Genomic DNA, 21,163 nt, shown 5'->3' with positions numbered 1-21,163 from the left:
TAAGGACAGAGGTCCTACATGGAGAGCAAGTACACAGTGACTCCTCTTGTTGATTTAAGAGTTGACACTCTTATTCATGATGTTGGTAATTATCTGAGGCTCTTGTCATGAGCTGCTAAGGCTACGGAAGTCTCTTGAGTTCACAAATTTGACCTTATTTAGACAAGGCCATAATCAAAGTGGAAGTTCTCTCTTCCCTTCAGAGAAATGTACCTCCTTCTTTGATGGCCCCTTCTTTCCACCAAGATCTCACTCAGAAAGACTTTTCATTTAGGTCATTTTTTTGCCACAGTGTCTTGGCTTTCCATGCCTGAGATATTCTCATGGGCCATTTAGCCATATCTGAATGCCTTAAGGGCTGATTTTGAGGCCAGAGTGCTGTTTAGGGCATTTACCATTCTATGAGTCTGCTGTGTATCCCGCTTCCCATGTTGGATCATTCTCTCCTTTCTAATTCTATCAATTATTATAAGCAGACACTGGTCTTATTTATGTGATCTCTTTGACACTTAATACTATCTTTATGATCAATTATGAACTTAAACTGATCATTTTAACTAGTAAGGTCAACAGACTTTGCATGTACAGACAATGCCATGGCTGAGAAAGAACTTCCAAAGTCAATCTCATTCACAATAGCTACAAAAAAATTCAAATAGCTTAGAATAAATTTAACCAAGGATGTCAAAGATCTCTACAATGAGAATTACAAAACATTAAAGAAAGAAATTGAAGAAAATACAAAAAATGGAAAAATCTTCCATGTTCATGGATTGGAAGAATCAATATTATCAAAATGTCCATGCTTCTGACAGCAATTTACAGATTCAGCACAATACCAATCAAAACACTAAGGACATTCTTCTCAGATATAGAAAAAATGATGCTGAAATTTATATGGAAACACAGGAGACCCCAAATAGCTAAAGCAATCTTATACAATAAAAACAAAGCCAGAAGAATCACAATACCAGATTTCAAGACATACTGCAGGATAGTTATAATCAAAACAGCCTGGTACTGGTACAAAAACAGATAGACAAACCAATGAAATAGGCTAGAAATGCCAGAAATCAATCCAAGCATCTACAACAGACTTATATTTGACAAAGGAGCTAAAATCAATCCCTGCATCAAGGACAGTCTCTTCAACAAATGGTACTTGGGGCCTGAGCTGCAGCATAGTGGGTAAAGCTGCTACCAGCAGTGCTGGCATCCCAGGTGGGCACTGATTTTGAGTCCCAGCTGCTCCACTTCCAATCCATATCTCTGATATGGCCTGGGAAAGCAGTCCTTGGGCCTTGCATCACGTGGGAAGACCCAGAGGAAGCCCTGGCTCCTGCCTTCGGATCAGTGCATCTCCAGCCATTGTGGCAAATTGGGAAGTGAAACAGTGGATATAAGACCTCTCTCTCTCTCTCTCTCTCTCTATCTCTCTCTCTGCCTCTCCTTCTCTCACTCTGTGACTCTGACTTTCAAATAAATAAATAAATCCTTTTTTAAAAAAAAAAGCAAATGGTGCCAGGAAAACTAGATTTCCACATGCAGAAGTATGAAGCAAGACCCCTACCCTACACTTAACGTAAAAATCTACTCAAAATGGATTAAAGACATAAATCTATGACATGATACCATCAAATTATTTAAGAACATTGAGGGGCCAGTGCCGCGGCTCAATAGGCTAATCCTCCACCTGCGGCACTGGCACAAAGGGTTCTAGTCCTGGTCGGGGCGCCGGATTCTGTCCCGGTCACTCCTCTTCCTGTCCAGCTCTCTGCTGTGGCCCAGGAGGGCAGTGGAGGATGGCCAAAGTCCTTGGGCTCTGCACCCACATGGGAGACCAGGAGAAATACCTGGCTCCTGGCTTTGGATCAGCGCAGTTTGCCGGCTGCAGTGCACCGACTGCAGCAGCCATTGGAGGGTGAATCAATGGAAAAGGAAGACCTCTTTCTCTCTGTCTCTTGCTCTCACTGTCCACTCTGCCTGTCAAAAAAAAAAAAAAAAAGAACATTGAGGAAACCCTGCAAGACACTGGCATAGGCAAAGACTTCTTGGAAAAGACTTCAGAGGCACAAACAATCAAAGCCAAAATTAATAAATGGGATTACATCAAGTTGAGAAGCTTCTGTACTGTAAAAGAAACACTCAAGAAAGTGAAGAGGCAACCAACATAATGGGAGAAATTATTTGCAAACTATGCAACTGATAAAGAATTAATAACCAGAATATATAAAGAGACCAAGAAACTCCACAACAACAAAACAAACAACCCAGAGCCAAGGACTTAAATAGACATTTTTCAAAAGATGAAATCCAAATGGCCAAAAGACACATGAAAAAATGTTCAGGATCACTAGCCATCATGGAAACGCAAATCAAAACCTCATCCCAATTAGAATGGCCATCATACAGAAATCACCAAACAACAAATGTTGGTGAGGATTTGGGGAAAAAGATACCCTAATCCATTGTTGGTGGGAGTGTAAATTGGGAAACCCACTATGGAAGACAATATGGAGATATCTCAGAAATCTGAATTTAGACCTACTATATGACCCAGCCATCCCAGTCCTGGAAATTGATCCAAGGGAAATGAAATCAGCAAATAAAAGTTATCTGCACCCCCATGTTTACTGCAGCTCAATTCATAACAGCTAAGATATGGAATCAACCCAGATGCCCATCAACTGATGACTGGAAAAAGAAATTATGTAATATTCTTCAGTCATAAAAAGAATGAAATCCTGTCTTTCGTAACAAAATGGGTGCAACTGGAAACCTTTATACTTAGTGAAATAAGCCAGTCCCAAAGGACAAATACCATATTTTCTCCCTGACCTGTGAAAACTAACAGAGCATCTAAAAGGCAATCTGTAGAAGCAAAATGGACACTTTAAGAAGCAATGACTTGAACAGCCCTTGTCTGGACTGTTGAGGAACAGTTTTGTTTTGTTTTGTTTTTTTCATACTATCTGTTGAACTCTTTACTTAACATAGAGTTAAACATATGTGTATAAAGTCAATTTAAAATAGATCTCAGTAAAAAAAATAAGAGTAGAATTAAGAGAGGGAGGAGGAAGATGAGTGGGAGTATGGGTGGGAGGGAGGGCATGGAGGGAAGAATCACCATGTTCCTAAGGTTGTAATTATGAAGTATATGAAGTTTGTAACTATAAAGCTGTATAGTTCTGCATACATTACTACAAACTTACTTCTAAGCATACAGTTTAAAAACTTTCCATGGGACCCCAAATCCTCTTAGTGAATGCTAAAAGAGCAAACACTCCCACATGGGAAGCAGTCCACACAGCAACACTCATAGAATGACAACCGCTTTAAATAACACTCTGACCTCAGAATCAGCCCTTAAGGCATTCTGGTCTTCTTGAAAAGCCCATGAGAGCATTTCAGGCATGGAAAGCCAAGACATTGTGGCAAAAAATGTCCTACATGAAGGACCCCAGTGGGTGAGACCCCAGTGGAAAGAAGTGGTTATCAGGGGCCGGTGCTGTGGCACAGTGGGTCAACACCCTGGCCTGAGGTGACAGCATCCCATATGGGTGCTGGTTCAAGACCTAGCTGCTCCACTTCCAATCCAGCTCTCTGCTTTGGCCTGGGAGAGCAGTGGAGGAAGGCCTAAGTCCTTGGGCCCCTGCACCCGTGTGGAAGACCTGGAGGAAGCTCCTGGCTCCTGACTTCAGATCAGTGTAGCTCTGGCCATTGCAGCCAGTTGGGGAGTGGGCCAGTAGATGGAGGACCTCTCTCTCTCTCTCTCTCTCTCTCTCTGCCTCTCCTCTATCTATGTAACTCTGACTTTCAAATAAATCTTAAAAAAAAAAAGTGGTCATCAAAGAAGCAGGTACTTTTCTCTGAAGGGAGAACTTCCATTTTTCTTTTGGCCTTGTCTAAATATTGGTGGAATTTGTGGATTCAAAAGGCTTCCATAGCCTAGGAAGCTCATGTCAAGAGCCTTGGTGGTCACTGATGTCATACATGGGTGTTAATTGTTAAATTAACAACAGGGGTCACTGTGCACTAATTTCCCATGCAGGACCTCTGTCCTCAAAGAGTTGTATTATAATTATGTGTAAGTTTTTATATGGAAAAGATGTATCATTCTTGGGTGCTTCTTTAAAGTTAATTAAGTTTCTAAAAAAAAATAAGAAGTGAAATTGACATCAAGATGCAATGACTTTGAACAGTGCTTGTCTTGACTGTTGAGGAAATTTTTTGTTGTTTTTGTTTTTTTCATGCAAATTGTTGAACTCTCTTAGTATAGAATTGTCTTTCTGTATATAAATTTAATTGAAAATGGATCTTAGCAGAGAATGGGACTGGGAATGGGAGAGGAAGGGCGGATGGGAGGGTGGGTGGGAGGACAGGTATGGTAGGAATAATCACTATATTCCTAAAGTTATACTTAGGAAACACATGATGTTTGTATTTCTTAAATAAAAGGTTTCTCTGGGGAAATAAATAAGTAAGTAAGGATATACAAATGACCAATTAGCATATGAAAAGATACTCAGTCTCACTAATTATCAGGGAAATACAAACCAAAATTACAATGATACATAGCTTCACACCCATTAGCATGATTACCATGAAAAAAAAAAAAAAAAAAAAAACAGAAAATAAGTGTTTATGAGGATGTGGAAAAGTTGGAACCTTGTCTCCTTCTTAGTGGAGTTGTGAAAGGATGTAGCCACTATGGAAAACAGTAGGAATATTCCACAAAGATTAGAAGTAGAACTTCCACGATGCCACTTGTGGTTATGTCCAAAAGAACTGAAAACAGGATCTCAGAGAAATTTCTGCACACCCATGTTCACAGCAGCACTGTTCACAAGACTAAAAAAGTGGAAGTAGCTTAGATGCCTTTCAGCAGTTGAGCAGATGAACAGATGCGGTCTATACAGTCAACAGAATACTTACCATGTGGTATTAACAACTGAAGAAATCCTCACATGCTCCATCATCATGCTCTGGACATTATGCTAACTGAAATAACTTCCATCACAAAAGGACAAATACTGTATGAGTCCCCCTAGGTGAGGTATCTAAAGTAGTCATATACTTAGATATGGAAAGTAGTCAGTGGTGGTTATCAGGGGAGGGGGAGAATCCAGAGGGAGTTCTTGTTTAATGGTCATTGAGTTTCAATTCTATAAGCGTAAGAAATTCTGGAGATCTGTTCCATAGCAGTATGAATATACCCAACACTCTCAACACTTCTAACTGTATATTTAAAATGGCTAGGATAGTAAATATAATTATTTTTTTCTGTGATAAATTACCAAGCATGCATATAAACAGAAAAGTACAAGCCACGTGGTGAAAGAGATAAGTCAATAGAACCAAAACTTGTGACACAGGCAGCACATTTAGCGGGTAAAGACTTTGAAATGCTATGGTAACTATATTCCCTTTGTTCAAAAAAGTAAAGAAGAGAAAGAAGGAGGAGGAGGAGGGGAAGGAGAAGTGATTAATTATGTCACGATGCTTTATAATGCTTTAAAATGATTAGGAGAGAAATCAAAACCAAATTCATGCAATTTTTGGACGTAAATTGGGCATCTTCTACTTGATATTGGGATTTCCTGGCTTTCTCTTCATAATTTTCTCCCTCGAACATACTGGTTACCCTGATAAGACATTTTCCTCCTAACATAGCCTGTGTTTTATAGCCCAAGCATGCCTCATACAGGAGACTAAAATTCAATAGGTGAATAATAATTCATTACTACCCAACAAGTCTTCTTATAAAACCACACGTGTGTTTGCTGATAGTGGATTCTAATACACTCCTTTATAGCATTATAAAATATATTCAGAGATGTATATGAACGAATTGACAACCAAGAAAAATATGACATGTGCCTTTACTTGCAAGAGCTGGTTGAGTAACTTGAAAAAGTTGCTTTTAGCATCTGTAGACCTTGTTACAAAGCAACTTTCACACAAAGCAACCTCTCCACTTAAACCTCTCAGCTTAAACCCCTCCATCATTTTCTTGACAAACTCATATTTGTATTTTTATTGTTCTTTAAGGTGTAAATACAATAAATAAACATTTTTCAAAACACAAGCTGCACCAGGTCTGTGCTTGCACTGGAAGAGTGGGGTCATTAGGGTTATACTAAATTGCTTGATGATGGATTATCCTAGACAGCATTTCCCAAAATCTTTATACAGTATGTCACGGGCAGGTCAAAGATCATGCTAGCCTTCTGCTGGGTCCTCTATCTAAACATGCTCCCTCTCACTCTGGGTTATGTACCAAGAAGCGGCAGCAGAGTTACTGAGATTTAATATCTAAGTCACATGAAAAGTTGTACAAATGCAGGCACTTCGATTGCTACTGTAATTTTGCCTATGTGCCTAATAATATTTAGCAAGTCAGAAGTGAGCTAACACTTAAAATAATGGAATGATAAATATTGAACAACATGGGCCTCCTTGATTTTGCAAAATACAAAGTACTTTAAAATTGACTCATTAGTGATATAAAGCAAAATTATTATTCTAGAAAATAAGGAAATACTGCTAACATTATTTCCTTCATTTCTAAGAAGTAGTGTTCTTTCTGTGGTATGCAATTTTACTGTAATATACTGTGATCTCTCCCTCCTAACAATTCCATATGATTTAAAGCTCACCCATAACAAACATTATGCCTTGATGCTACACAGAAGTGTTCTGAAATTAAAGTAAAACTATTCATTTGACATGCACTTATTTCATTTCAAGGTTAGGAAAATGTTTTTTGAAAATTATTTTAGGGGACGGAGCTGTGGCATAGAGAGTAAAGCCAACACCCGCAGTGCCGGCATCCCATAAGGGCACCAGTTTGAGTCCCAACTGCTCCACTTGATTCAGCTCCCTGCTAATGTGCCTAGAAAAGTAGCAGAAGATGGTCCAAGTCCTTTGGCCCCTGCACCTACATGGTAGACCTGGAAGAAGCTCCAGGCTCCTGGAGCTTCAGATGGGCCCAGCTCTGGCTATTGCAGCCATTTGGGGAGTAAACCAGCAGATCAAAGACCTCTCTCTCTCTCTGCCTCTGCCTCTCTGTAACTCTGCCTTTCAAATAAATAAATACTTTTTAAAAAATCATTTTAGCAAGCTATTTTCAATATACTTCTAATAGCAACTCATATACATTGTAAAAAAATCCCAAGAATTATTCCACATAACACTACACATATACATATTGAGTCTCATATAATGCCTTATAAAATATGGGAAACAAATTGTCTTACTTTTCAGTCACACTGCACCTACAAGGTCCAAACTGCTCTTTTATCTCAATCCAAAAGGAAGTAGTTTTCATTTACCTATGTTCCTGAACCACCAGTGTGAACTAGTTTGCCAATAAGGTGTTTAAATCCTTAACTATTGCTTATATGCATTCTAATTAAATAAGTTTTTAAAGATTTGTTTATTTACTTGAAAGGTAGAGTTACAGAGAGGAGGAGGAGGAAGAGGAGGAAGAGGAAGAAGAGGAAGAAGAGGAGGAAGAAGAAGAAGAAGAAGAGGAGGAGGAGGAGGAGGAGGAGAGATTACATCCACTGGTTCACTACCCAAATGGCTGCAATGGCTAGTGCTGAGCCAGGCCAAAGCCAGAAGCCAGGAGCTTCTTCTTCTAGGTCTCCCACATGGGTGCAAGGGCCAACGGACTTCAGCCATCTTCTGCTGCTTTCCTGGGCACATTAGCAGGGAGCTGGATCAGAAGTGGAGCAGCCAGGACTCAAACCAGCACCTATATGGGATGTTGGCACTGCAGGCCAAGGCCTAACTCACAGTGCCAGCCCTACTTAAAGATTTTTTGAATTATTTTTCAGTTGATTGATGGGCACAGACAGAGCTCACATCTATCTGCTAGTTCACTCTCCAAATGTCTGCAATAGTTGGGGATAGGCTAGTGTGAAGCCAGCAGCCAGGAACACAGTCCAGGTCTCTCATTTGGGTGGCAAGAACCCAATCACTTAAGCCATACCTTGCTTCCTCTTAGGGTCTTCTTTGGTGGGAAGCTGGAACTAGCAGCCAGAGCTAGGAGTAGGATGTAGGCACTCCAATGTGGAATATGGGCATCATACCCACTAGGCTAAACACCTGCTCCAGATTCTTTTTTTTTTTTTAATAAAGATCCATTTATTTATTTATATGAAAGGCAGAGTTAGTGCAAGGGAGAGATAGAAAGAGATATCTTCCATCTGCTGGTTCACTCCTCAGGTGGCCCCAACAGCCTGCCAGGCAGAAGCCAGGAGCTTCAACCAGGTCTCCCATGTGGGTGGCAGGGACTCAAGCACTTGAACTAAACTCTGCTGCTTTCCCAGGAGCATTTGCAGGATGCTAGAAGTGGAGCAGCCAGGTTACAAATTGGTACCCATAAAGGATGCATTGCAGGCAGCGGCCTCATCCATTATGCCACAGTGCTGGCCCCAGATTCTCATTTTCTAGCAACAAAATGAAGCATAGTACTAGAAAAATTTTTATATTCACTTATTTTTTTTTTTTTTACAAATACAGGTTCTTTTTTTTTTTAAGACAGAGTTACAGAGAGAGAGGAACAGAGAGACGGGGGCGGGGGGGTCTTCCATCTGCTGGTTCACTTCCCAGATGGCTGCAATGGCTGGAGCTGAGCTGATCCAAAGCCCGGAACCAGGAGCTTCCTCTGGTCTCCCACACGGTGCAGGGGCCTGCAGACTTGGGCCATCTTCTACTGCTTTCCCAGGCCACAGCAGAGAGCTGGATTGGAAGAGGAGCAGCCGGGACTTGAACCAAGGCCCATATGGGATGCCAGCACTTCAGGTGGGGGCTTTAATTCACTGCACCATAGCACCGGCGTCTAAATACAGGTTCTTAATCTCTTGCATATTGCTTTCTTTTTTTTTTAAAAGCTAATATCTATTTGAAAATTAGAGTTACAGAAAGGGAGAAACAGAGAGAAGTCTTCCATCTGCTGCTTCAGTCCCCAAATGGCCACAAAGGCCAAGGCTGGGCCAGTCCAAAGCCAGGAGCCAAGAGTTTCTTCCAGGTGGCCCACATGGGTGCTACTCCACTTCCAATCCAGAATTCCATTAATCAGCTTGGGATGCAATTAATGATTGCTTAATTACTTGAGTCCCTGCCACCCATGTGGGAAAACCAGATGGAGTTCCTTGTCCCTGGCTTTGGTCTGGCTCAATCCTGGCTGTTGTGGGTATTTGAGAAGTAAACCAGTGACTAGAAGAACTTTCCCTACCTCTCTGTCACTCTGCCTTTCAAATAAATAAATACATCTTTACCCAAAAGATCTATAGGAGATCACTCATGTATATATTTAATTTATAATATTTTGATACTATAATAAGAACTTAACTGTGTTTTTTGTTTCCAACAATGAGAAATGCATCTCAAGCAACCATTAGGATGGTTCTAAGAAGTTAATTCCCCTCCACTATCCACTTGGTGGATCAGCCTCCACCAAGCTTTATAGCTATTGCATTGACTAGACACTGTACAGAAAAATAAAGAGGGTCTGCATTGAGGCACAGCTACTGTAAATTGTCAGACATGCAGACCTGAAGTGATCATCACTTCTTGCATCCCTGTGTTATCATTTGCTACACATACGACCCAAAAGAAGTTACCTACCTCTACTGTCCAGCAAGCTCACCCATCAGTCAGAGTTTTATTGTGAAGATTCAATGAGATAATCCATGCACCACACACTAGGTATAGTGCTTAACTATATATAGATACACTAGGTATAGTGCTTAACTATATATAGATACAATATGTGGATGAGTCAGGTTCAGATTATTATATTATTATATTAACAATATTTTTTCCTTTGTTTATTTGTGAGACAGAAGAGGGGAGAGGGGGAGAGAGAGAGAGAAATCCATCTGCTGGTTCATTACCCAAAGGCTCGAAACAGCCAGGACTGGCCAGGCTGAAATCAGAAGGCAGGAATTCAAACTAGTTCTCCCATATGGACTGCAGGGATCCAACTACCTGAGTGTTAAGTCAAGAAGGAAAGATGCTTATCAAACTAAAGACATCAGACTAGACAAGCACAAAGTTCTTTCTGGCAAGAAGTCCTAGCAGCTGTTCATTTTGACCTCTCTGGGATCATTCATTCTGTAGGAGAAATGAGTACAGTGTGTTTTCCTTACTGTAGCATGTGAGCAGACTGATATATAAATTAAAAGTGCAGTACTGGGGCAAGAGTTGTGGCCCAGTGGATTAAGCCACCATCATGGAGGGCATATCTTAACAGAATGTCGGTTCGAGTCCTGGTTGCTGCACTTCCAATCCAGCTCCCTATTAATGCTAAAGCAGCATAAGATGGCCCAAGTACTTGGGCCCCTGACACCCACATGGAAGATCCAGATGGAATTCCAGGCTCCTGGCTTCAGCCTGTTCCACTCCCGGCTATTGTGGGTAAGGAACCAGGAAGATCTCTCTCCCTCTCTCTGTTACTCTGCCTTTAAAATAAACAAAATAAATCCTTAAATAAAAAAGTGGAATGATCTAAACATATTTCTCTTGAAATCTTTGTGGAGAAATCGAGTTCTCCCATTTCAAAAATGTAGCAGGTAAGGAGTGGCGGGGGCGGGGGGGGGTATCAAAATCTCAGAGTAGGTTAATAGCAAGGTTGATTTCTTTATAACCTACACTTTTGAGATTTATGTGTCAATTTTAGTGTAAAAAAAAATAGCTCCAAGGGTGAGCATTCAGGCTAGTGATTAAGATGCCATTTAGCATCCCAGATTGTCATGGGTTTGAGTTCTAGTTCTTCTTGTGATTTCAACTTCCTACTAATGCACAACCTAAGAGGTAGTTGGATCCCTGCAGGCCACATGGGAGAACTGGTTTAAATTCTGGCCTGGCCAGCTCTGGCATTGTGAGCATTTGAGTATTGGACCAACAGATGGGTTTCTCTCTCTCTCTCTCTCTCTCTCTCACTCTTTCTCTCTCTCTTCATTTGTCTTACAAATAAATAAAATAAAGGAAGAAAATATTGTTAATAATAATCTGAACTTGATTCATCCATATATGATATCCATGGGAGGATTTGCCATATTACTCTTTCTACCTTGATAGCAAGGATGATAATGGTAAGTAATTGAAACTATTATTGAAAAGTTACTGCGTACCAGGAACCCTCTTAAGCACATGGCATGTTATCTAGTTTAATTTTCAATAAAACCATATGAGGTAGGCTTAGAAAAATTAAGCAATTTTCTTTTTTCTGCAGTTGTTGAAAAACACAACTGGGACTCAAATCCAGGTGTGATGAATCCAAAACCATTCACCTTCCAGTGTGCCTCATAGCTGACCAACAGTGATCTTTCATGTGACAAGATACTGCTCTGGTGTCGAGAACCAAAGTGGGACAAGCAATGGCATGGAGAGCACCACTGTAGTCAGTTCTGGGCAAACTTACTAAGACATTTTTGTTTCTTATGAAGAATGACATCAAAGAAAAGATTTTTCTTCATTTACAAAACTGAGGCATGAGAAATGTAGCTAAAATCAGAACATTTTAGACTTCAGGATAACAGCACTAGGGTGCCTAATTCAAATTCAACTGTTTCAAAGCTTGTCTCACTCATTTACAAAAAGCACAGGTATCATTCTGATCTGAAATGGATATGAAGTGTAGCTCAATTTACATTTCTTCTTATCACATCATGCCAGCCCACAGACTCTTAACTTATCCTTAACCCCCAAGGTGTCACTTATTTTGAGATACTCTGGTTTCCAAAACTAAGTGGAACTGCAACCTACAAGCAACAACTAAAGTTTCCTAACTTGATGAAATTATCCTGCATCATTTTTAGTCATTAGCCTTTTAAATAAACTTTTTAAATAATAAAGTAAATCTTTGTGCAATAGTAGCCAATAAAAATAAAGCTATGAATAAACACATTCGTGAATATATAGGACCAACAAGGAAATAAGAGAATTTGTCACTGCATTCACCTTCCCATTTGTTTGAGTCTGGCGATGTCACTGGTGCTGGAGGTATAAAAATGAATGAAGCAAATATTAACTCTGCCCTCCTGTTGGCCTCCTATGTAAATGCTGAAAGGTAAAGAGTACCGCAAGTAAACTTCATCATAAACAAAACAATGAAAAGAGCAAAAACTATAATAATGTCATTTATGTGAACTTTTTGCCAGAAAACTGCAAAAATAAAAAAAAAATCCAGTGGGTCTTCATGCAGTAGTATTTATACTCATGTAGCAAATAGCTTGGGTTAACAGAATTTTTTAATTTCAGAACAGAAGACATGTCAAAATCAGTTTATATTTCTCAGCCAGTAATTTTATTTTATTACAAGTAACGATTACATTTTTTTGAGACAAAAACAACAAATAATCAGAGGTTTTATTTGATAGGAGAAACAAGTATGTGTGTGTGTGTGTGTGTGTGTGTGTGTGTGTTTAGATGAAAGAGGTATAATAAATTTATGAGACCTCACATACAGCTATAATATAATAAATTAGAAGGATGAATAGAATTGTGAGCTACAGTAACCTGCACTAGTAGAATGCCTATTTTATGGCGCTCGATAATACAGTTTATCATCCACTCCACAGAATTCCCACAATATATTAGCTGCGGTGTAACAATAAAGCACACACAGCCAGGGGCATGTCCCTTTTGACACACATTCTCTTCCCACACTTATTTTGCCAGGGAAACAACTCTGGTGCGGTTTAATTAAACTGCACTGCAATGAATTAGTCCAGGTCTTAGCCCTCTGACCGAGCGGGGCCTGGCAGTACCACGGGGGTTTGTCCCCTTGTGACACCAGAGAGACTTCAGAAAACCTGGGAAAAAAAAGCATAGCATCCCTCAAACAGCAGTGTCACTGGGCAAGCCTACAGCTGTCAATCAAGTCGCTTAAGGAAGCACTAACCCCTTTAGAGAAATTTTTATAATTCGGCTTCTGCTGACTACGGGTCAGTCTTTCGAGAAACATCTAGATGCCCACGGAAGGCTATGTTATACTGTCCTGGGTGGACACAAGACTGTCTCTGCTCACCATAAACAAAGATAGCCTTGCCGCTTTCAAGTCCACCGTGTATTCCTAGCTTAGCTTTGCAAAGGCGACTCAGAAAGTAATAACTTGAAATACACTTAGGATGATGATGAGTCCAAATAAACTCTATTGGAAAGCCCATATGAATAAAAACATTTTCGTCCAGAGTAAAAACTCTCCAGCTAAACTTGATCTAGAATATCCAAGATGGGAGTGTATGTTATTTCCCCAGAGTTTCCCATCCACATTGTAGTATGGTTACATGCCCCCAGTGACATGGAAAAGCTTGCATTATTGATGAATATTCTTATTTTATCTGAATGCCGTTTATTAATTTATGACTGCGTTCTGAATTGAAAACATAAAAATTTACGAAACAATTGCATTTTAATAACTGCTTCTAGCTTGATACATCGAATATTTAAGTGAGCCAATACACAAAGACCTCAAAAGAATTTATTAGACAATGGCAATTAGATCTCTAATAACTTGGCTCCACTGGAACGACGGAGCTCCATTGAGATGCCAGACAGGGCACCTTAGTGATGGGTATACCATGTCGCCACCCCGCCTCTGGCGGAGGACCCTGAGAAATGACAGTCCCATTAGGTGTCATGGAAAGCAGCTGACCTCGCACTTCCAGCACTTGATCTCTGCACGGCGAGTGACCATTTGTCACTGCTGCCCAGGGAGGGAACCCAGGTGACTCAGTGTAACTACTACCTTCTCAAAAGAATAAAATTATTGTTTTTCAAGCCTAGCACAGAACATGTAAATTTGCCTTTTTAAAATGGAGGGGCAAGTTAAAAGCAAGAAATATAATTTTTTCACTCATAGGGAATATGCTCACTAATCTGTACAAAAATTATCTGGATCTGACAGTTTTGGTCAAGGAAAAGAAAGGTTTATTACTGCCTGAAAAATTTGTCCTCTTATGGTCTTTTTCATGGGTAGCTAAAAGTATCTCTACTATAAAAAGCATTTCTGGTAAAGCAAACATTAACACAGAAAAGCCACAGAGGTTAACTCTCAAAAGTCATGTTTTGCTCTCCTTCTCAAAGAATGCTTAGTTTTCTGTAAACTGAGGCTCACGTAATATCAAAATTCCTACCATAATATTTTCAAGTTATGGAGATAATATTATTCTCATCCCCTTACTGGTGCCTTAGAAATTCCAAAATTTGAGCTGGTTGGTTAAAGAGATAAGTTCATCACATTTCCAGTTTTCTGGGGCCTGTTTATATTTCACGTGATTCTAGAAATCTCTATGTTGACTTTGTAACAGTAGCTGTTGTGTATTCATGGCCCAAGTCCTTGAGACCCTGCACCCACGTGGGAGACCCAGAAGAAACTCCTGGTTCCTGGTTTCCGATCGGCACAGCTCTGGCTATTGTGGCCATCTGGGGAGTGAAACAGCAGATGTAAGATCTCTACTCTCTCTGCCTCTGCCTCTGCCTCTGCCTCTCTGTAACTCTGCCTTTCAAATAAATAGTGTGTTTTACAATTGCTTCCTTTTAGCTCTCACTAGAATCATGGGAGCTTCGTAGTATTATTACCATATTATTATTACTATTATTATTAATAGTTAAGCATACTGAAGGCCAGAGAAGAGAATTTAAGTCATTTGCTCAAAGGCAACCAAACTAATATGTAGCTAACCTGAGTGATTATAATTTCTTTTTTTTATTATTTATTTTTTTTTTTTGACAGGCAGAATGGACAGTGAGAGAGAGACAGAGACAAAGGTCTTCCTTTACCGTTGGTTCACCCTCCAATGGCCGCTGCGGCTGGCGCACCGTGCTGATCTGAAGCTAGGAGCCAGGTGCTTCTCCTGGTCTCCCATGGGGTGCAGGGCCCAAGCACTTGGGCCATCCTCCACTGCACTCCCAGGCCACAGCAGAGAGCTGGCCTGGAAGAGGGGCAACCGGGACAGAATCCGGCGCCCCGACCAGGACTAGAACCCGGTGTGCCGGCGCCGCAGGCAGAGGATGAACCTATTGAGCTGCGGCGCCGGCCGAGTGATTATAATCTCAAAACAGATGCTGCTAAATTCTTAGCTGCACCATCACTCAGAATGGAAAGTGTGGAGATCTTTTCTCACTGGCACACAATTCCATACTAAATTCTCTTTGGAAAAGGACTGTCTGGTTTCTTCAACATGATTGTAAAGAGACTGAATTCATTTCTTGTTTCTGTAACCCATCCCGTCATATAGTGATGATGACTAAAAAGCTGTCTGATTTACGGAAGCAGCTTTTCCAGTTTGAATTCACTTTTCCTTTGCAATCAAGTCCTTCCCATTCATTGTGTTCTTGCTCCTTCTCCATGTACTTGTGCTTCTCCAAGAAAGAAAACTTGGAAAAATTTCTGTCCACTGGGCAGACATCTTGGACACTGAAAATAAGTATTGCTTTAAATGCCAAAGAAAGAAACTTCACTGAAATTCAGTTATCCTGAGCTAACTATAACTGTTCCTCATCATCACTACCTTCCGCTTTCCAGCACAACCCTTGATCAGAAAAATCGAGATCGACTCACCATACCAGTCTAATTTAATCACTTTTAAAGTTTTAGAGTTAGAATAATTAAGAATTACATTTCTGTGAACTCAGCATTTCCACTGTAATCTCCTTCCACCTTGTTTTCCCATTTATTTCACATTACCTCCCTTTCTGAGCTTACAAAATACAATTTTGTTTCATTGCTTGAATTCTTCAGTCTGCAGTGCTAAGTAGACCAATGAAAAAGAAAAATTCAGACAGTCTCCATCTTTCTATGTATATAGAGTTACTATTTGGCTCATTATGCAACATAGTAGCCTACGTGAAAGCTTTTTTTGAAAAAGTAAATATAATTTTTAAGATTTATGTATTTGTAAGGCACATCTAGAGAGATTGAGAGGGAGAGATAGAGAGTGGCATCTTCCCCCTGCTGGTTCACTCCCTAGTGGTTGAAACTACATACAGGGGCTGGACAAGGCAGAACCAGCAGCCAGGAACACCATCCTGATCTCCCACATGGGTGACAGGGACCCAAGTACTTGGATCATCTTCCACTGCTTTTCTAGGTTTGTTAGCAGGAAGGTGGATCGGAAGCAGAGCAGCCAGGAATCGAACCCATATGGGATGCTGCTGTGTCTCAAGTGGCAGCTTACATCTGCACCACGATGTCCACCCCCAAAGGAAACATAATTTAAAAGCATTGAAAACAAAATTAAAATGTAAGAAAAAATGTAAGACAGATATTCAGCTGATATGAACTGAAAGAAAATAAACAGCCAGCTGCCACAGAGAAGCCTGAGTCAGCAACTTACAAAACATGATCTACAGGAACTGTGGGCAAGTTACAGAGGCCAGGGGCTAAGTTTTAAATTTCTACAGAGAGAGACAAGGGATGTGGCCTTGAACTCACGCACTGCAAAAAGATAGAAATGAGATCTTTGATGAACTAGTAAGATTACCTCCTTAGAGAAAAATAAGGATTCCATCCAAACACTCAACAGAAAAGAAAACTACCTTTCCAAGAGTTGTGCAAGATTTTAAAAAATAAAATTTCATTTGAAGAAATGAAGATATGGCCTGTGTCATCTTTTAGCAGAGAATTTTCAGCCAAATTTCACCATAAAAATCCATGCCTCGGGGCCAGTGCTGTAGTATAGCAGGTTAAAGCCCCAGCCTGCAGCACCGGCATCCCATAAGGGCGCCAGTTCGAGTCCTGGCTGCTCCACTTGCGATCCAGCTCTCTGCTACGGCCTAGGAAAGCCGTGGAAGATGGCCCGAGTCCTTGGGCCCCTGCACCCCTGTGGAGGGCCCAAAGGAAGCTCCTGGTTCCTGGCTTTGGATCAGCTTAGCTCTGGCTGTTGCGGTCATTGGGGAGTGAACCAGCAGATGGAAGACCTCTCTCTCTCTCTCTCTCTCTCTCTCTCACTCTGGCTCTACCCCTCTATGTAACTCTTTCAAATAAATAGAATGAATCTTTAAAAAAAAAATCCATGCCTCACTATTAAATTTTTTAAACAGTTGGCAGAGGAAAATGCAAAACTATTCTATATTAGCATTACAGAATTCTTGACTGATGGTAATTTTCCTTCATATCATTTTCTGGCCTACACACACACACACACACACACACATACACATTCATCAATAAAGCTGATCTGATCTTCAAAAAGTGAAAATCATAATGACTCTGATATGTATGAAAATAATATAACAAAGAGAGGAATTATAATCTAACAGCCATGGATAATAAGACAATGTGAAAGGAAGTATAAAATAAGTACATTTTAAGTTATTAAGGAGACTTTAAAAAAAAAGAAAAAGAAAGAACAGAACATGACTTGTAAAATCAAGACATGGAAAAATAAGTAGAATCTCAAAAAAAAAAAAGGAAAAATTGGGGGGATAAAACATCAGAATTAAAAATGTAAGGGAAGGATTAAATAGTAGGATAGATGGAGTCATTGGTTGATGATATTTTTGAAGAAGTTATCTGGGGGTAATACATTAAGAGAAATTAATGAATGGGGAATATGAAAGAGAACAAAAACATGGAAAATAAAATCACAACATATTAAATATTGTCGCTCCCCGTCTTCGTGGAGGAACGACACAGGACCCTGCGTTGTTCTTTCGTCTGCTCGGCCCTCCCCGGGTTTGCTGCTGGTTCTTCCCGGGTTGGCTACTGTCCCTTCCACCTCCGTGGAAGGGCGGTTCCCCCTGGCCACTTTCCCCACTTCCGCAGGGGAGCGGCACACCGCCAGCCGGCTCTCTCGGGGGCTGCACAGGTGTTCCTTCAGATAGATGTTCCCCTTAGATGTTCCTGGTGCATGCTGTCTCTCTCCTCCCTTATAGTCCTCCTCCGCCAATCCCAACTCGGCTGCCCACACGCCGAGTACGCTGCTCTCCTCCAATCAGGAGCAGGATCAGCTCCTGGAGGTCATCACTCAAGTTGGCAAGAGGCAGCTGCGTAGAAGCTGTTTTCTCCTCTCCCAACGCCATATTGTGGGAGAGCAGATGCATAGAATAAGTCTTAATTCCAGTAACTTAGTCTAGTCCGGGTTGCTCCCCACAAAATATATAGGAATGGTAGAAGGAACTAGAACAGAGTAGAAAAATACTCAATGTGATGGTGTTCAGTACTATTGTGTTAGTAATCAATGAAGAGGGGCGGGCACTGTGGCACAGCAGGTTAACGCCCTGGCCTGAAATGCCAGCATCCCATATGGGTGCCGGTTTGAGACCTGGCTGCTCCACTTCTAATCCAGCTCTCTGCTATGGCCTGGGAAAGCAGTGGAAGATGGCCCAAATCCTTGGGCTCCTGCACCTGCATAGGAGACCTGGAAGAAGCACCTGGCTCCTGGCTTCAGATCAGAGAAGCTCCTGGCTCCCGGCTTCGGATCGGCACAGCTCCAGCCGTTGTTGCCAACTGGGGAGTGAACCATCGTATAGAAGACCTCTCTTTCTCTGCCCCTCCTCTCTCTCTCTCTCTCTGCCTCTCCTCTCTCTGTGTAATTCTGACTTTCAAATAAATAAATAAATCTTAAAAAAAAAAAAAGTTCTACCTCCACTCTAATTCAGTTTTCCACAAATGCACCTGGGAGGCAGCAGATGATGACCCAAGTACTTGGATTCCTGCCACCTACGTGGGAGAGATCTTGGATGGACTTCTTGGCTCCTAGCTTCAGCCAGTCTGAGCTATTGTGGACATTTAGGGAATGAACCAGTGGACTGAATATTCATTCTCTCTCTCTTCCCCCCACCCCTCCTGCTGGCTCTCCAGTCCACAAATCACTATGTTTATTGCAGGAGCTGGGCTGTTTCAGCCATTTGGGGAGTGAACCAGCGAATGGAAGCTCTCTCCCTGCCTCTCTACAACTCTGTCTTTCAAACAAATAAGTCTTTAAAAAATAAAGGTAAGTAAATGAGAATTTTGATAAATTAGTGATCAGACACCAAGAATAAAGTCACTTCGATCCAGGTTTTTTTCCTGTTTTCTCTCCATGACATAAATACCTACAAATGCCACCACTACAAATTATCCTTGAAAATTCTGAATACTCTTCAGTCATGCTAAGATGGCTACTCTGCCTATTTGAGCACATGTGTGAACTTTATTCCTTAACATGCACGAAAATTTAATCTAACAGCACAATTTACACATTATAGCTAATATTGTCTAAAACAATATACAGGGGTAGGCAATTGTCTCAGTGGATAAGACACTGCCTGGGACACCTGTACCTCATACCAAAATCCCTGGGTTCAAGTCCTAGCTCTGCTTCCATTTCCAGCTTCCTGCTAATGTGCACCCTGAAAGACAACAGGTGATAGTTCAAGTACTTGGGTCCCTGCCACCCATATGAAAAATCCAGTGAATTCCTGGTTCCAGCATCAGCTAGGCCCTACTGTTGCAAGTATTTGTGGAGTAAACCAGCAGATGGAAGACCTCACTCTATCTTCCTATCTCTCTGTCTCACTCTCATTCTACCTTTTAAATAAATAAATATGGAGTATACTGAAATTTGTGTTATTCTTTATAGTGTTAAAATAATACTCTTTTAAAAATGTTTGAATTAGGATTGGCCCTGTGGTGAAGTGGGTTTAAGCTACAGCCTATACCATTGACATCCCATATTGGCACTGGTTCAAGTCCCAGCTGCTCCGCTTTGATCCAGCTCCCTGCTACTGAGCTGAGAAAGCTGTGGAAGATGGCCCGAGTCCTTGGGTCCCTGAACCCATGTGGGAGACCTGGAAGAAGCTCCTGACTCCTGGCTTCAGCCTAGCCCAGCTCTGGCTGTTGCAGCCATCTGGGGGAGTGAATCAGTATATCTTTCTCTGTCTCTCTTTCTCTCTCTCAGTAACTCAGCCTTTCAAATAAATACATAAATCTTTTTTAAAAATTGTTGAATTAAAAGATAACATTTTAAGAACTGCTGAAACATTGAGGAACTCCATGGAAAAACTTCAAAAATGATTACCCTTCATTACGCATATCTCTAGTAAACACAGCTAGAGAAAAAAATAAATCTTTAATTACAGTAAAAAATATTCTCAGGTTTTATTTCATGTGATCATTAACAAGTATTCATTCCTAACTTATAAAATTGCTCATTATTGAATGACTGTATAAGACCTAACCATCAGTGAAAAGTGGGTTTCACCTCATTTTTAGAGAAGTTACAATTGTTAATTTTTTATAAAGATCCATTATAGGGGCCAGCATTGTGGCGTAGTGGGTACTACCTACAATGCCAGCATCCCATAGAGGCACTGGTTCATGTCCCAGATGCTCCACTTGTGATCCAGCTCCCTGCTAATGGCCTGGGAAAAGCAGTAGAAGATGGCCCAAGTACTTAGGCCCTGGTACCCATGTGGGAGACCCAGATGAAGCTCCTGGCTCCTGGCGTCTGCCTGGCCTAACTGGGTAATGAACCAGCAGATGGAGGATCTCTGTTTCTCTGTTTCTCTGTAACTCTTTCTAATAAACCTTTTCAAAAATCCATTATGTTTGGGTATAGAATTTCAGATTAAATTATTGTAAAATTTGGGGGACAGTGTTATGACACAGCAGGTTAAAGCTGCTGCTTGCAACACAGGAATCCCATATCAGAGTGCCCATTTCAGTCCCCACCAATCCGTCACCTATCATCCATTTTCTAGCTAATGGCCTGAGAAGGCAGTAAAAGAAGGTCTGTGAATTTAGGCCCCTACCACCAGTACAGAAGACCAGGATGGAGGTCATATCTTCTTCTTAGGCCTGGTCCAAATTTGGCTGTTAAGGGCATTAGGGGAGTGAATCAGGGGATGGAAGATTGTGTGTGTGTGTGTGTGTGTGTGTGTGTGTGTTTCTCACTCTCTCTGTCACTCTGCCTTTTGAATAAATAAATATTTTTAAAGTTTTTTGAGTCTTACAAAGAACCTATGTTATGATGAAGCAGCTGGACACATGAATCAAAGGTGCTCAAAATCCTCAGTGCAATGATCAAGCGATTTTACTGTGAGGCATTCATGGCCAAGGAAAGAATCTGATACATATAAAGAAGCGGACATAAAAGGTTCATTTTTTTGTTATGATTTATGAAATTTAGTGCTACTTAAATTATCTACTGTTACAGAACTGCTT

This window comes from Oryctolagus cuniculus, chromosome 8 (assembly GCF_051225735.1).
Source record: "Oryctolagus cuniculus isolate XC-2025 breed Fujian yellow rabbit chromosome 8, ASM5122573v1, whole genome shotgun sequence".
NCBI lineage: Eukaryota > Metazoa > Chordata > Mammalia > Lagomorpha > Leporidae > Oryctolagus > Oryctolagus cuniculus.
Note: the sequence above shows the minus strand (reverse complement) of the source record.